The 17,309-nt window shown below is 42.8% G+C and overlaps 1 pseudogene; it reads left to right on the top strand.

Moving 5' to 3' along the window:
- Positions 1 to 1,636: 1,636 nt before the first annotated feature.
- Positions 1,637 to 15,142, top strand: LOC106722574 (annotated as a pseudogene).
- The last annotated feature ends 2,167 nt before the right edge of the window (positions 15,143 to 17,309 follow it).

Here is a 17,309-nt window from a genome sequence, read left to right on the forward strand (position 1 = left end):
TTTAATGCAGGAGAATAACAAGAAGTAGGAAGGGATTTATTCTCGTATATACTGCAATTAATACTAGAATGCACATGGGAGAGGATCCAGAGAAGAGCTACAAGAATGATTCAAGATCTAGAAAACCTGTTACACAATCACAGACTAGAAAAGATGACTAGAGGCAATGTAAGAGGTAATTTGCTCACTCTATAAATCCCTTTATAAGGAGAAGGATTTTGGCATTGAGGTCTGTATAACATATAAAAAGACGAAGCTTGAATAAAAATGCTAGATCAATTCAGACTAGAAATAAAGTGCATATTTTTAACTCTCTGTTAAAAGTATGCACTTTATTTCTAGTCTGAATTAAGCATTAAAACAATTTGCCTAGTGTGATAATAGATTCTCTCACTTGAAGTCTTTATACTATGAATAGATATGTCTGTAAAGTAGTCCTAGTTGAGATTAAAACATTTAGGGCCTGTTAGTAACCAATTAGTGAAATCCTGTGGTCTGATTTATGCAGGTCAGACTAGATAGCCCAGAGTACAAATTTAGGAGCCCTGCAGTTTCTTATCCCTGTAAACCTAATTCACCACTAATTTTCTGGAAATTTTCCTTAGGCTTTAAGTGACAGACAGGTTCAGATGGGAGGCATATAGAACCATGTTACCTGTCTGCTGAAGTAATTCCTCTTCCCTAGCTGGAGTTTGGTTCCTACTCTTTACAGTTGTTCATATTTGTTGTTTTTTGTTTGTTTGTTTGTTTGTTTTTTTACAAAGGCTAAATTGAGGTGGGGGGAAGAGTGCAGATTGCATGTAGTGACAGGCTCAACTAACTGCAATTGGGATGATCAGAGCCTGTGCCCAGGCAGCTTTACCGCACCATTTTAAGTCAGGAGTTCTTGTAGGACCTTGGCTAAACCACTGGTGACCAGATCCAAAGCCCACTGAAGAGAAGCGCTTCAATGAGTTCTGGATGAGGGTTAGGGTTGCCAACCCTCTAGGCTTGCCCTGGAGTCTCCAGGAATTAGACATAAGTCTCCAGGAGCCTGTTGAGAGTCACGTGGCAGATAAATGATAGGACATTCATTAAAATAAATATTAAATATTGAATCCAATATATATAGTAGTCCAGCGGGTTTTTAAAATGTACCAGTGATGTGCATTTGCCTTCCTGGCATAAAGTCTATGCACCATTATCCATAACTGATGCACATGGGCACGTTCAGTGTGTGTCGTGGGCACATTGGCATTCCCAAAACCTCATGGAATAGACTCAGAGTTGGCAACCCTAATGTGAGGCAGCACAGTCACTTGTGCAGGCTTCCTTGTTTTCTACCCAGTTGAGTAGGCTTCCCAGATTCCTATAAAATGAGGCTGGAAACTTGAACTAACTCTGTGTCAGTAAATCTAGAATTCAAGATGTGAAGCAGGGAGCACTGGCATTTCCAAACAGAGGTTCCCTTGCCTTTACCTTGGCACAGGCTTGAAACGCATCAGCCAGGGCTGGGGTGGAGTCATTTACTCCCTGGTGTTGGAGCTCTGAAGGTGAAGGTGGGGTGGGCTTTGTCTCATGTTTTGCAGGGAGGCGGAAAGGGGGTGGCTGAGCCGGGGGTGGCATGGAGAGAGGCTGAGGGGGAGCACAGGTTGTGATGCAGGTGCTGGGGTGGCTGGTGCTGGTACTGGGGGCAGCCAGCTCAGAACTGGGCACAGGGCAGCCCGAGGCGGCATGGCGGGTGGCGGTGCCATTCGTCTTTGACCCACACGCCACATGCTGCCCAGCCTGCCACTACAGTGGCCTCTGCATCTGCAACAGCACCTGCTTCTGTGCCATGGGTTATGAGGGCCAGCTGTGCCAGTAGGATAAAGGGCTCTAGCAGTATGGCCCTGCTGCAGGCATGGGCTGCAGGGCGTGGCGCCCTTCACTGCAGGGGGTTGGCACTACCACCCCAGGAGGGCTCAGCCATCAGCAGGCACCATGCAGAAGATGTCCAGCCCCTGCAGGAGGAAAGGACCCTACCCAGGTGCTCTCTACAATGCGGGGATCAGGGCTTCCAGGTTTGGTCACCTGTGGGGAGCCACAAGTTTGGGTTCCCTGCCAAGGCCTGGGTGCTGGGGAGCTAACAGTGGAGGGATGGATGATCAATCTCCATTGGCAACACATAGGGGGTGCATGTGCACCCCCTGAGATTGTCAGTGCACCCTCTGAGAGTGACAGCACCGCCGCTGCTGTTATGGGCAGTTGAGGATTGCTGCTGGCCACTGCTGACACTGCTGGCAGCATCTGCAGGCGGTTGCCGACTGCTGGTCAGCACTCAACACCCCGCCACTGCCACCTGTGGGCAGTCGCCATGCCTCCCCCCCACCCCCCCAGCCTTTGGGGGAATGTGTCGTTCATGTCCATCTTTATATAGTAGTAAGCTCAAATGCCTTTAGATCAGTGGTCTCCAACCTCTTTAAGAAGATCACTTTTGGCATTTAAAAGGAACCCAAGATCTACCATGTGCTGCTGCCACCCCCTCTTCCCTCCTCCCAGCAGGTAAGTCTGTGGGGAGGGAGGGGGGGTGGGGCAGATCAAGGCAGAGGGAGAAAAATTTATTTGGGGGAGCACCTCCCTGGCCGGTAAGTCCCACCTGGCGGAGGCCCCTGCTACTGCCTCTGCATCGCTGTGGGGCCTTGATCTAGCCCCCCCCGCTTCCCTCCCTCACAGACCAACCTGCTGGGCCAGAGCATGTGTGCGCATGCACGCGGGCACTCGGCCTCCCACCTCAGCCTCGGATCTACTCCATGAAGCTCCGAGATCTACTGGTGGATCAAGATCCACTGGTCAGTGATCACTGCTTTAGAAAGAGACTCCTCTGGTGGTCACAGTAATAATTAGGCTTCTATGGCGATTTGAGAAGTATGGGGGGGTATTCTTTCTTTACTTGTTCATAGGGACAAAACTGCCTAGAATTTTGAAGGAGAATCAATGCAGCCTTCTCTGAGAAAGTTACCTGTGCAGATGAAGTTCTAGATAAGTAAATTCCTTCATATCATGTCCCATCAAAAAGACTCATTGAGATCAGTTACTTTTCTCCTTTTCCAGACAAGAGCTGTTTAAGGGTATGCCTATTATTTTGTCTCCTTTTCACCTGAGGCATCATTGTCATGGTCTGGTCAATAAAAGGATTCTTCTTTGGCATTCCTAGCATTTTCAGGGTGCTGGAAAGGTTGAATGTAGAGGAAGAAATTGTGCTTGGTAGTGAAAGGAGACAACAAACCTGTCATGTTACTTGTGACTACTATGAAAACTTTTGTTATGAATGTAATTTAGATGTTTGTATGAGCTGTTGATTGATTTTTCCACCCTTCTTCCCACCCCCTATTACATCTATTCAATTTCCAACCAGAATAGGCCCGAGAGTGCTTGCTGGAGTAAACTGGAGGACTGAATAAATGCTATCTGTTTCCACTGTCTTGTGCTAAAAACTGATGTAACAGGGTGATGAAGTCTGGAGAGTTTTTGTTGTATACCATGAAGTGAACCCCTTTTTCTCTGATGGAAACTATTCACAGAATGGCATTTTCAACCTCTTCCTCTTTGTGTTAATTGGTCTGAGAGAAGCATCAACCCTGCTTGTCTCCAAGGGTATGTGACATTCAGGAGATTGAATTTATGAGCTGTTTCCCAAGGCCAGTGTCACAAAGGGAATGCTGATCAGTTGAAAGAATTTCTTTTAAAAATGTTTTTTTTGTTCAAATTGAGAGAGGATTGCTTGCAGTTAGAGCAACACTCCATAACATCTGAACCCTAAGTAGCCTGTAAATATTGTTGTAGTGGTATTACAAAATGCTTAAGCAATTGCCTAAGGTATTGTTATTAATTGTGGCTTTTAAAACGGGGTTTACTTTTTAGTCAGATAAATTAAGCTGCAGACAGCTACTTTCCAGCTAGCTGGAACTATTGTATTTCTTGCTTAAGAAAAAACAAAAAATCCAGGGGCACACATTTTGACAAAGAGAATGGCAAGAAGCTGGACTTCAATCTGGAGTTGCCTATAGTCTTCGAAATAGAAAGGCAAAGGTCTTCCTTAAAAAATGTTTGGAGTCTTTTCTATGCTTTGTTTCTCTCCATTAACATTGGTTTCTAATTCCAATGTTATAAAAGTTCTTTAAATATTCTAAAACATTGCTTCCTTCAGGGACCTCCTTATAATCCATCCACTTCTATCCCAGGAAACTGGCCAACCAATAATAGATAAATGCAACAGGCTGAGAGTAGTTGCTATTACTTGTTGTAAAACAAAACCTTTTAAGTAATTGGGATCAAAGTATCAAGTTCCCAACAAACCTGTCCTTGGGAATCTCATTGCTGTTCTCTTGGTTTTCTTTACCGTTTTCCCTGCTACCTATTTGATATACTCATTTCACGCATTCTCCGGCATGTTTTACTATATATGGTCTTCAAGGTGGATTCTTAGAATGTGTGTAGTGTCTAGCTAAATACATTCCTATTTTGGATACTGCTGCAGTACAAAACTTAGTATAAATAAGGAAAATTTAAAAATGTGTGGAACTGGTACTAGAACTTTCCTTAAATTTACCACTTTGGGTCTGATTCTGCAGAGTATGAATGGAGTGGAGCTGATCAAATACCTTGCTTGTGTGACCCTGGGCACGACACTACACGTGTCCTCACCTAAATAGTGGGATCCTGGGGTACCAGGTAGCCCTGCCCAGCCCCCCTGGGAAGCTGCTGCAGTGCCCCCGAGCGGAGAACCTCCCCTTACAATCAAGCACCCTTGCAGACAGTTCTCAAACTATTTACAAGGTTTAATTATTTACAAAATAACAAGTAACCAATAAATAAACACATTGATATACCAACTAATAAACCCTTAAGAACTTATTTACAGTCTCTCACTTGCACATGGTGTACTGGGGATCCTGTGTGCACTGCCCTGGCAGGGTGTCTCAGGGAGCAGCACTGTCTGTGTCCCTGCACCTGGTCTGTGGGCGCTCCCTGGTGCTGGTGTCCCTCTCTGTGCTCCAGAGGTCTCCGGGCAGCAGGTGGCGGCTTCTCCTCTGCAGTCCCTGCAAGACAGCCTCCCCCTGCCTCTGCCCCCGCTTCCCTGGCTCAGCAGGGAGCAGTGTCTGGGCTGCAGGCTGTAGCAGCTCTCATGACCTGCACAGCCTCACAGCCCCGGCAAACGTAGCCCCTCCCAGGGCCTTGCCTGCCCCAGGGCCCCTCACCCACCAGGGAAAACAGGGCAGTCTCCAGCAGTCTTCCCCTGGCTCTGCTGTGCTCGCCCAGCCACACCAGGCTGCAGGTGGGTCTTCCCAGGCTCGGAGTCTCCACACAAGCAGCCCCTCTCTGGTCCTGCCGCTGCAGTGCTCCCCTGCAGAGAGAGGAACTGGATTCTGTATCACTCCCGGTGCTGCTTCTGCAGGGCTCTGCCAGGGGCTCTCCAAGGGACCACTGTGCTGAGACTCTCTCCGGTCTCCAGCCTGCCCCTCTCTCTCTTGTTCCCTTCCCCCGGCAGGAAAACTGCTTCCCCTTTTATCCAAGCCTCTCAGCCTATCCCAGGCCAGGGCCCTTCCCGGGCTTTTGCTAAGGGCTCTATTTCAAAACTTTGCTGGGGTTATGTCATCCCTCCCACTTCCAACAGGGCTGCCTCCAAACAGCTTCACTTGGCCTCAGAGCATACAGTGTCCCTGCTGGGACAAATTCTCTCTCTCTGCAGGGCAGCCCTTCCCATTCTTTCAGGTGGGTCCATTTTTTTAATGCTGCTACACTTGCATAGCTGAATTCTTAATAGCTCTTTGGTTTACTTTTTGCTAAATGTGAACAGTTGTAGAAATAAGGTTTTGCTCACATCAGTATTTGGGAAGTGGCCATTCTTATATTGAATACCTGTTTTCACAGTGACTGAGTGTATTTAGGTGTAAACATGAAATTATTAAGGGATTGTTTGCTTTTCCATTTCAGATTTCTCAGCCATTCAAACAGAGGGCAGAAACAATAGCATGTGATTTAGGAGAAACAATCCTACACAAGCACCAATGAATTGCAAAGAGCAAAAATGAAAACCGCACATGCTATAGTCTGAATCTGGTGAATGGCAAATATATTAATAGACATCTATGTTAATAGACATCAGGATCAATTCATGAAAGATTTATAAGTAAAGACAAGAGGTAAATTTGTCAAATAATTTATTTGCAGTGAATAATCTAACCAGCTATACTCAGACACTTGCAAGATAGGGGGCTTTCATTTGTCTCATGCCGCACATATTTTGGCTATCAGCAAAAAAAAGAGCCAGTGAAATACAGGAAGAGTCTCCTGAACAGATGCATCAAAATTTTTATCATAAACCACTTTAACCTAAAATGCAGTTAAGATGGAACAATCCCATGCACTGGTACAGGCTGGGGACTGACTGGCTAAGCAGCAGCTCTGCAGAAAAGGCTTAAGCTGAATATGAGCTGACAGTGTGACCCTGTTGCCAAGAAGGCTAATGGCATACTGGGCGGCATTAGTAGAAGCATTGCCGGCAGATCGAAGGAAGAGATTATTCCCCTCTATTTCGCACTGGTAAAGCTACACGTGTGTTCAGTTTTGGGTGCCCCACTACAAAAGATAGGCAGCCAAATTGGAGATAGTCCAGTGGAGGGCAATGAAAATAGTTTGAGGACTGTGGAACATGACTTATGAGGAGAGGCTGAGGGAACTGGGTTTATTTAGTCTGGAGAAGAGTAGATTGAGAGGGCATTTAATAGCAGCTTTCAAGGACCTGAAGGGTGCTTACAAAGAAGATGGAGCTAGATTGTTCTCAGTGGTGGCAGATGAGAGAACAAGAAGCAATGGTCTCAAGTTGCAGCAAAAGGAGGTTGAGGTTAGATATTAGGAAACACTCTCACAAGGAGGGTAGTAAAGCACTGGAACAGGTTACCCAGAGAGGTTGTGGAATCTCCTTCCTTGGTGGTTTTTAAGACCCCAGGATGATCCTACTTTGAGCAGGAGGTTGGGCTAGATGACCTCCTGAGGTCTTTTCCAAACCTAATTGCATTTTAAGAAGGCCATTTGAGAAGAAAATTGAGGATGGAGTGGGAAATGAGAGGGTGGCAAGAGAACCAGAAGGTGCTAATGATGTCAATACATGTCTTAACCACACCCACCCTACTCTCTTCTGTTTCCTGAACTTACTTTTTTCTTTTCCTCTATCTTTGACCTAAATTGTCAAAAGTGTCTATTGAGGTTTAGTACATTGCTAGACACCTGTTTTGTGACACTCTTGCATCTGTCTTGCATGTAGATCTAAAATATTCTCTATCCCTTTTCTTACTATGAAGTTTGAAAATATAAAATCTTATCTGTGATGTTTTACATTTTCTGTGCTGTGAACCTCCTTCCACCTACTCACACTCCATCCATTTGGTAATATAGGATAGCAAGCTGTTTGTGATCATGATTCTTGTTCATGAACTCCTGATTTGAAAAATTCTGGTTTTAGTCAGCTTTGTGAATTCCTCCCTAGCCTTCTCTGATCTTATATACCTGGTTTATTGTATTAGAAAATATTAAAAAGCATGCCTGTTGACATGGCTTTGTAGAACTAGAAGAAAATATATAACTCCATTGTAATCTGTTCCATAGGTTACAGGCCTATATCAATTGCTAGTTTTTTGTCAATAGTTCTGGGTTGGAAGCACAAAAAAATAAAGTAAATTGAAAAAAATCTAAAGTTAAAAGTTTGTGGAAGGTATCTGCACTTATACAAGAATTTAAAAATACAATAGCATCCTTTTTGCTTTCTTGGGTTTAATCTTAAGAATGAATTAGTGTGTATTTATAGGCCTCCTACTCAGAAGTATTTTTCAGAAGTGTCTGTGAACATAGGGGTATTTAATTAGGCCATGTCCCTTGTCTTGCTGCAACTTGTTATCCAAAATGTAAAAATGGCAGGGAGTGTCTCTGACCTGGCAAATGCAGAGGCCCACCTGGCTCTGGAGGAAGATACTGTCATAAAGGTGAGTTAAATCAAGAAATATTTCAGATTAGAAAAACAGCCGGCGTTTGGGAAATAGGAATAGGGAGAATGTAGTTGAGACTTCTCTAGGGCCTGCTCTAATACCCATTAAAATAATTGGGAAATCTGCATTGATTTCACTGGGAGTTGGATCTGCCCCTAATTCCTTTACCATCTGTTCTTGTTGTTTAAGACCCATATCCATAGCAATTTTGCACATGCAGGGGGAAATGGAATATTTGAGCTGAGACCTGTCATGTGGATTTAAGACAATTTTGCCCTCAGGATAGACACAAATATATTCTGTACTTTGGGGTCTTTGAGCTAAATGAAGATGTTTTCTCAGCTATTTCTTAATGAGTTGACTTCTTGCTGTTCTCAGATAGGGGTGTGGGGGTGTGTGTGTGTGTGTGTGTGTGTGTATACACACACACACACACACACACACACACACAATTATTAATTGGATCCCTATATATATATAGGGATCCAATTAATAATTTTGCATTCATTTGTGGAACCTCTATAAATTATTTATATGAATAGTAATGCTTTGGAAAACAGCTCACAAATGTTTTCAGCTGTTAAGCCATTGATAAGTTTTTGGAGATTTATGAAGAAAAAAGATGCATCTTTACTACTGGCTTAGTATTAAGCCTTATGATCATTCATGCAGGAGTGGCAGGAGAAATAAAAAAAATTACATATTCTAATTTTCAGATAAAATATTTGTCTAGGGCAGCCCCCAAACTGGTGAGGATGGGATAGGCAGCATGGTCCCCCACAGCCTTGGGTGAGAGAGAGGAGGACAAAGCAATTTAATTTTTCTGTAGAGAGAAATAACTCAGCTTGGTAAAGCAGACCTCCCAGGTCTGGACACACACCTTTCCATGATGCTGAAAGATAGGCTGTTAGCAGTTTGCTGAGACAAAGAACTTCCCAGCACACTAGGCTTTCATCTCCCTTAATCAGTATTCTCTGTAATTCAGCTCAGACCCTAGCTAGTTATGCTTCATAGGAATTAATCTGTACTTATACTCTGCTTGATATTCGCCTTGTGGATTTTTTTACCCTGTGTCAAGTGCATGCACGGCTTGAAGTTAACCTAGTCTTTCTTAAAACCTAGGGTATGTTCTGCTGAAGGGACAGGTCTGGACAGATTTGCAATCATTAAAAAATGTATGTAATGATCTAGATGATGTTTTGTAATGAAAACATGATCTGAATGTAATTGATGTAGTAACATTTGCTTGAGTTTGCAGAGAACTTGAAAAGTTGGCCAGAGGGTGTGAATTAACTTAGCCATTCTAAAGGATGCTTAATTCAAATGTCAATGATAATACATTAATGTTGACTATGATTATTTTTTTATTCTCATAAAAAATATAAGAATAAAGAAGAGCCACAGAATGCAGATTTACTACATGATTGGAATATGTATCTTTGCAATGTATTCAGAATGAGTATATCACAAGAGAAGGCTGAGGGGGGGACTCTTGTGGCACTATACAAATTCATTGGGGGGTGGCGGGAGGGAGACTCAGTTTTCCAACATTTGGGAGATGTCTTGATGGAAGGTGCTAAGCCAGGCTGGGGCATCTTGGGATGGAGGACCAGGAATCTATTGAGAACAGGCTGTCTTTGGTAATTGTGTCTTAAACTACGATAGTATCTGAGCAATTATCGCTCATATTTATTCTCACATTACTCCTGTGAGCCAGGGAAATACGACTCTCACCATGCAACAGAAGGACTGGGGACATGCCTATGCTGCAAGCATACCATGCGGGACAGTCATGTCCTGATATATGCTGCCATGTTCCAGGTGGGTGTCCTGAACTGGAAATGGTATAGCTGTGTTGGAGTTGTGCAGCAGGCAGGCTAATTAACATTGTTTATTAGCTCATCTGTGGCAATGCACAAATGTGATTATACTGTTTCTGATTTAGGAGGCAGCCCAGAAGAAACAGCATAGTGTGTCTGACTGTCTGTACAGTATGCTTGCAGCGTAGACATATCATAAGTGACTTTCTGTACATCATCCAGGCATCTGAAACAGAGCAAAGATCTGAACCTCTCTCTTCCATGTTCCAACTAATTGTCTAACAACTGGAATATCCTTCTTTTCTATAGCAAAGCTGTTGTGTGGAGTAATCACCACTGTTGTGTTAGGATGTTCATGTGGCTGCACAGATTGCATGCCACCCCACATTTGAAAACTGGTTTTGGGGAGCACAGGTTGCTTTAGCAGTCAGCTGTGCAGAAGCTGGTTTAGGCTTCACTGAACCAAGATTTAATAAGTGTAGTCAATGTTGTTTGAAAGTAGTACCTCAGAATCCTTGAGATCCTGTTTAAGCAAACAGTTAAACATATAGATTTCATAGACATTAGGGCCGGAAGGGACCTGGCAAAATCATCAGGTCCAGCCCCCTGCCCAAGGGGCAGGAAGTCAGCTGGGGTCAAATGATCTCAGCAAGATAGGCATCCAAGTGTTTCTTGAAAGTGTCCAGGGTAGGTTCATGCACCACCTCTGGGGGGAGTTTATTCCAGGCCCTGGGGACTCAGACAGTGAAGAAGTTTCTTCCTTATGTCCAGCCTAAAACAGTCTTCCAGGAGTTTGTGACCATTGTCTTCCATTGGGGTGCCCTGGTGAACAGATGTTCTCCCAGTTCCTGATGCACACCCCTTATGTACTTATAGGCTGACACCAAGTCACCCCTGAGCCTATGCTTTTCCAGGCTGAAGAGTCCCATGTCTCTGAGTCTCTCCTCCTAAAACCTGCTCTTTCGTCCTCTAATCATGTGCGGGGCTCTCCTCTGGATTCTTTCAAGCTTCTCCACATCCTTTCTGAATTGTGGAGATCCAGAACTGAATGCAGTACTCCAGCTGCGGCCTCCCCAAGGCCAAGTACAACTGGAGGATGATCTCCTGGGTCTTGCTTGAGATGTATCGGTAGATGCAAGCCATAATTTTGTTTTCTTTGGCAGCTGCAGCATCACATTGGTGGGTTATGTTCATCTTGTGGGCAATCATGACCCCCAAATCTCTTTCAGTCGTGGTGCTAGTGAGTGTAGCACTGCCGAGCCTATAAGTGTGATGCAAGTTTTTTCTTCCAAGGTGGAGCACCTTCCATTTCTCTGTGTTGAATGCCATCAGGTTTTGATCCACCCACCTTGCAAACCTGTTGAGGTCAGCCTGGATCACCAGCCTATCCTCTAGGGTGACCACACTTTCCCATCGTTTGGTGTTGCCAGCGAGCATAACCAGTCTGCTTCTGACACCAGAGTCCAGATCATTTATAAATAAACTATAGAGTACAGGTCTGAGAACGAAGCCTCAGGGGATGCCACTGGTCGCCATGCACCGCGTTGATTCGGTTTCATCGACTATCATATGTCAAGCAAGGTAGATAGATGCACACTTGACTAGGGTGCTTTAGGCAGGGATGATCCTGGCTTGAGAAGTGGTTGGACTAGATTGGCCTCTGGGCCCTACCAAACCTGCTTTTCTGTGATTTCCTGACATGTAAGATTATGCTTAATATTAAGTACCTGCTTAAGCATTTTGCTATGTCAGGATCTAAGGACTTGATTATCTTTACTCATGCTGTTTTTCTGTGTCTGCTACATGTAAGGAGAGCAGGATTAGACCCTGCACTAAATTGCATACAGCGTTTACAACAGTTGAGAGAAATTAGTGTTAAAACGTAATAACAGCCTCTATTTTACTAATAGGTTGCAGTCAGAAACTTTATTAATAATGAAGTTGACTAAAATGGCAGTTTATCAACCACATGTGTAGTTGAGGGCAGATGAACGATTCACAACTTTTATCTGTTGCACGTGTACTACACTTTTGCAGTAAGCTGTGAAGGAGGGTGTCAGAATGGTGGGAGTGCATCTCTGTCAATGGGATTGTGAAGTGTCTTTGTGCTTCTGGCTGGACTGGGTTAAGGTGCCAGGAAGGTAAGTGCTGATATCTGTACTTTGTTTGTACCCACGGTAACTCAAATGCTAACAGTGCCTGGGGACTGTAAACATGTCCAGATGGCAGCCTAATGAGAGATCTGTGGAAACAACATCTTTTGCCAGATATGTGACTGCAGTCTGCTCCGTTTTTCATTACTATTTGCTGAATGTATAAAACCAAGTTGGGAGCAGACTTCCCATTCATGTGCCAGAAAAGCTATTTAATTTGAGGAAACTGTCTTTTGCTTCATTGAAATGGCAGCTTTGCTCTTCTATTAGGATAATAAAGTAGAAGTACATTATATATACAGTATATAGTGGCTGCAAAAATAAGATATTTTGCATGGATTTGAAGCAATTGCAATACTAACAAAAGCATTTAAAAAGGATTAAGAACTGATAATTATGCAGAGTTTACAGAACTGCTATGAAAGTGGGGGAGTCATTCAATCACTAGTGATGTTAATTTCAAAGTAAATGCAGTGAAATTACTTTTGAGCTAAAGTGTTATAAATCTATTAAGAATTTCATTGTGATCCTTTATCCAGTAAGGGTAGCTTACTGAAAATTTAAGTGAATGGTAGCTATAGGAATGCACTTATCTTTTAAGTGAAGCTGATAAGCATGCAGGCCAGGACATTGATTGATAGAAATGGGCATAACTATATTATGGGCCTGTGCTGTTTTACACCAGCTAACAATCTGACTCAATCTTGTCTGTTTATAGCCTGCGTAAGCGTTAGTAGGGAACTTCTTATTTTATCTACTCTTTTTTTCTTTGCAGCAATTTGTCTTCAGGGATGTCAGAACAATGGAGCTTGTGTGGCCCATGGAATCTGCAGCTGCTGAGCTGGAGGCATTGGTGGAGATTACCATCTAGGTAAACTACACTGATATTTATTTTTCATTATTGTATGTGCATATTTGAATAACTAATTGATGGTTCAAATCACCAATGCCTGGCTAAGCTCCAAATAAAGGACCTCATACTAGTATTTGTCATGGTTACATTTGGTAGGGACTGGCTTATGAGTACAGGGAGATAGAGCCATCGTGCACCTCTGAATATCTAGTTACATTCCAAGCTTTGGGTGGTCACCAAAACTATTATTTAATGCGGTTTGTGAAACTATGTGAAACAAGTTTTGTGGATTCAGGTCAGCAGTTAGTATGAAGATATTTGTCGCCCAAAACCTTGCCAAGGTTGGCACTAGTTGGTAGTCTTAGAGAGCCTAAGGACTTTATGGGCATGATAAATGAAATTCCCTCTCACTTTGGAAGTGTTCCCTCTGGAAGTTTCACAGGATGGTTGCCTGTTTCCTTTGTCTGGAGAGTAAATAAAAGGCTGTAGTAAACAGCTGTCTTAATCCTGCTAAGTAAGATAAGAGCCACACACTTCCAAAACACTGATTCCCAGTTAGGAGAGGGAGGAGCATATCATTTTTGATCCAAACATGCCTTTCCCTTTTTGCATTACCTTTCCTTCCCATACAGCTACCCCATGTGTTGCCACAATGCTGTTTCATTTCTGGAAGCAGAGGCATTATATTAGGAAGAGCAGACTTTCTTCCTGCCATCCTGGAGACTGAAGATTGCTTTCTGGAGATTGCCCTTGAACTGGGTCTCCTCAATGCTACTGCTCTAGACTCTGGATTAATCCCCTGGACTAATCCTTTTGAAATGAATAATTTGGTGGAAAAGGACTATCTTTGAAATACCAGTCATATGGACCTTGGATTCCAAGCACTGTAGAAACATTAATGCAGCTGATGATGTCAAGCAGCCCTTGCAAATAAATGCTATAATTTACTCACTTGTAGCAGCAACACCACAAATCACATCTCTGATGAAACAGCTTATCCCTTGTTCTTTCTAATGCAAAAAGACAGGAGTGCAGGGGTTGCCCTGAGGTTCAAGGGTAGATGTCAGAAGAAATTAGAAAGCCCCAGGTCCCACAGTGTTTAGTTAGTGAAAATCTTGTGGAATAGTGATTGAAGCGTTTGGGGTCTTCACATCCCGTTTAATTTGGCATTGCCTCAGTTATGGCACTAGCGATCAGTTTAGGAATACCAGTTGCCACATTTTGATTTTATTTTGAAATTCTCATGCAGGGCCTGTGAAACCAACAATTAACTTGCATTTGCAACCTTATATGTAACGTTGGTGTGGAGCCAAGGCCCTGCCTATTCATTGTCTCCCTTCCTCTCCATGCCTCCCAACTCCAGCCCATATGCTCTGGGAGAAGTAGTGTGCGTACAACAAACACTGACTACACCTCTGTATCCAAACCCCAGTTTTAGTTAGCCCCTAGAAAGTATGGAAATAGGAATTCTTATGCCTCTTATGCAAGAAGCAAGGATTATTGTGACTGATATCTTTTATTGGACCAACTGCATGGTTGAGGTAAGCTCAAATAAGCTTTCAAATGCAATAGTTTTCCTCAGGTGTGAGGGGAAAAAGCAGGTGCAGGGGTGATTTAAAAGTATGGAGGACTGTGAACTTAGAGAAGAAAGAAATTCCCAGGGGTAGCAAACAGTTAACATTATCAGGAATGTACTCCAAGTCACAGTACAGCCTTTATCAAGAGAACAGATCCAGTTGTTTTAAAGGTGAAACAGAATGTGGGTGAACTTACGTACGTTACCATGGGACCTGAATAAAGGACATCAGGCTATAATTCAAGGAGTTTTTGCTTACAGGAGTTTTTGCTTATTTCCATTATGCTTTTATTGATATTGTCCCCAGAACTGTCATTGGGGAACGATTCTACTATACAGTGAGTCATACAAGAAACATTATACTCTTTTGTCTGAAAAAATGTACCATATATTTGGTGTCTCTCCCATTTCAGCTGTTTGTAAGCTGCCTTGTCAACATGGAGGGAAATATATAGCTCCAAACATGTGCCATGCTCTGGTTTACAATGTACGAAGAAAGGAATGAGACCTCTTCTGCTGAAGGAGTGTTACATTGTCTTATCAAGCAAATATGGGAGACAGGGAGGGAGGCTTTATTATTTTTTTTATCATACTTAATTGATTTATAAATATTTTTTCTTCCAAATATCTTAAAGAAAAGCTCTTCTGTGAGAGAGAGCAAGTATTTGGAAAAAATATTCCAGACAGTAACAAAGCCATTGAAATATATGTGAGTACTTCTGTGTGTTTTTAATGAGCAGAACAATTTTGTTTCTCTGTAAATGCAATTGACATTGAATATATCTTTTTTAAATAAAACATTTCAGAATGGATGCCTGGTTTTCTTTCTCATTTCTCACTGATGATCATTAATAGAAGAACGGTCCCTCATGAAAAAAAGCTTCATACATTAATAGCTGATTATAATAAACATTTGCACTATTAAAACATCTTATTTAATCTTACTGTCAAAAGGGCATTTTAATGATTGTGCCTTCAGTAAAATCATCTGGGTCCAAATGGGGGGGAGCTTTTTCATATACCATATTAGGATTTGTTACTTAAGAAATAGATCTTAGAAAGGGATAGTAGAAAGAATTTCCATTCCTTTAGGAACATCAAGCTGCTAAGCATAGTGTGGAAAACAAGGCTAAATTCTAATTCTTCTACATAAGTAAAAATTGAAATGATGGTTCATTCTAGCTTGGAGGGGTGGGGGAGAAATTGGGAACACATAGGGCATATCTACATGAGATGCTTTACTGCTCAGTAGACCAATTTACTATGCAGTAAGCATCTACACGTGCAGATGCTTACTGCACAGTAAATTGGTCTACTCTGTCGTTAATTTGCTACCTACAAAAGTAGGTAGTAAATTTAACTGCAGAGTAGTTACTGCACAGTAATGCATGTGTAGATGGCTGATGTGGAGCTCCCCTTGGCTGCTGCAAAGGGGGTGGGAGCAGCTCTGCTCCCAAGAGGGAGCACATCCCCAACAGGCTTACTGAGCAGTATTTGTTACTGTGCAGTAAACCTACTTTGAATTAAGTGCACGTGTAGGCATGCCCACCGACCACAAACTTACTATGTCCAGCAGTGATGCTTTCAAATGTTTGACAGCTCTCTGCATAATACTGTCTTAATTAGCCTGCCCTTGACACCATTCAGACAAAACTACACTGCTTCCAGTATGAGCAATAGCTACACAGAACACTTGAGGGCACTGCTGCCAAACATGGTAAACTTGTAATCTAGACCTGTCCACAATCTCCTTTTTCAAATTTAGTACCTGCTGTCTAAACCCTTTATTTATACCTGAAGCCTTTTTTTGTGTACTGATATGGCTTTCATCACCATCATATCTGGGCACTTCAGTCTTCCATCTATTCATCCCACGATATCCCTGTTATGTAGGGAGTTTTGCTGTTATGTCCATTTTGGAGAATCAGTGCAGATAAATTATACTATTTGCTCAGACAAAAAAGCAGTGACAAAGCAGGCTAATTAATCTAGGGCTCCCAAGTCCCAGTTTTGCAACATATCTGCTGGTCAGTCCCTCGTTTAGGACTGTTCCCTTGTAATAGAAGTATGGTGTGTTGGAGGGAGGGGTTATCTTCCCAGGGACCAGAGAACGCCCTCAGAAACTATGGGATAAGGAAGAGAAGGAGCACCAGAGTCCTGCTAAAACCAGTGAGTAGAATCAGTAACTGCCACCAGAATATTTAAAAAAATCTCACCCAAATGTTTCATGGCAGATTTTAGGGGACACTCTTTTGAGGATATATATTTTACCATTTTTTAAAAATCAGCTCTGCTAGTGAGCACAAAGAGGCAGTTATCCTGTAGAAAGCCAATGTTGGGGGCTGGACTTCTTCCTCTAAATAATGCTTCAAGATTGCTTTCCTGTTGAGCAGCAAAAAGGTCTCGCTCCCTCAGAATATGTTAGCTCTAAGTCACACACTAGCTGCAATGGAAGGAATATTTCACCTGCTTTTCATTGCCACTAAACTTTGGCCAGACGCAGATGAAGCAACGGGAGTCAGAGGTTCTTATTCTGAGATTCTTCATGCTTTTGGAGGAAGGACAAATGAAAGATATTCATATAATCTATGAGACGTTTACATTTTGCAACTTGTCTTCTGGTCACTGTACTTTCAAATGGAGAGAGCTCCCTCTCACTGCCACAGAGACTGCTGCCTTGTGTTCAGATGCTGCTTTCAACCAAGGAGAAACACATACTCTGTCTCAGAGGCTTTGCTTGGGGCATTTCTTACTTAGATACAGACAGGTTTTGTGTGCTGAGCTTCTGTTCTGTTATAGGTACAGACTGGTTTCTGATCACCTATACCAGTAAAAGTGTAATGCCTGTACCTGGCCTTTAAGTTAGGCAAATTCTTTCTGCTGTGCCCTTCTGTGATCTGTTTT

This window comes from Alligator sinensis, unplaced genomic scaffold, assembly GCF_000455745.1.
Source record: "Alligator sinensis unplaced genomic scaffold, ASM45574v1 scaffold938_1, whole genome shotgun sequence".
In the NCBI taxonomy this organism is placed as follows: domain Eukaryota; kingdom Metazoa; phylum Chordata; order Crocodylia; family Alligatoridae; genus Alligator; species Alligator sinensis.